The sequence below is a fragment of the Didymella exigua genome (genome assembly GCF_010094145.1).
Source record: "Didymella exigua CBS 183.55 unplaced genomic scaffold M421scaffold_33, whole genome shotgun sequence".
Classification (NCBI taxonomy): domain Eukaryota; kingdom Fungi; phylum Ascomycota; class Dothideomycetes; order Pleosporales; family Didymellaceae; genus Didymella; species Didymella exigua.
In genome coordinates, this window is record NW_022984807.1 from 100,027 (window position 1) to 100,835 (window position 809).

Here is an 809-nt window from a genome sequence, read left to right on the forward strand (position 1 = left end):
GTAGTTGATCCAGTGTTCTAGGACTCTGATTGCGTCTCCGCCTAGGGCTCCTACTATAAGCTCCTGGTTTTCTTGGGTCAGAAGTTGGTCTCTAATTGTTCTACTTGCTGGCGTAATTGCCCAGCCAGTGTTGATTGGCGAGGCAGTACATCGGGAAAAGTTTTTCGAAATCCGGCCCAGACTGGCTGTTGCTGACAGTTGTGGCATGGTCGTGCAACAGCTGTTCAACGGCCCCAACGGCCCCAATTTGCGCCCAACGGCCCTAATTTCGCGCTAATGTTGCTAACAGCCAAAACGCTAAGTGCCTATATTCAACAAACTCAAAATAACGTTGCAATGTTGTTACATGGCTACCCTTAGTTCTGCTAGCACTAGTATTAAATATTTAAAAATTACGAAATTTCACGTACAGATAGAGCGAAATTGTAGCTTTAAAATAAGCAAAAAATTATTATTGTAGGCCTACTACAACACAAGTTATAGAGCGTTGAAGGTTTGTTTGTTGAAGGTTTGTGTTTTGAAGTTGCGACAGCACACCGCAGCAGCTGCAGCTGCGCCAGCACACAATGTATCAGCTGCAGCTGCAACAGCACACCACAAAGCACCTGCCAACAAGCACACACTGCAGCACAGGCAGGCCTGGGCGTAGAATTCTTGGTTTACCTACTATTCTTGAATAATATTCTTGTATTTTCTAATATTCAGGCTGCTAGAGCCCTAGTAAAGAATCTTAACTTAGTGTCTTGGCAAGGAACATTAAGCTTAAAACCTTCTACGCTTAATAACTATTCTATTACTAGGCCTATAAT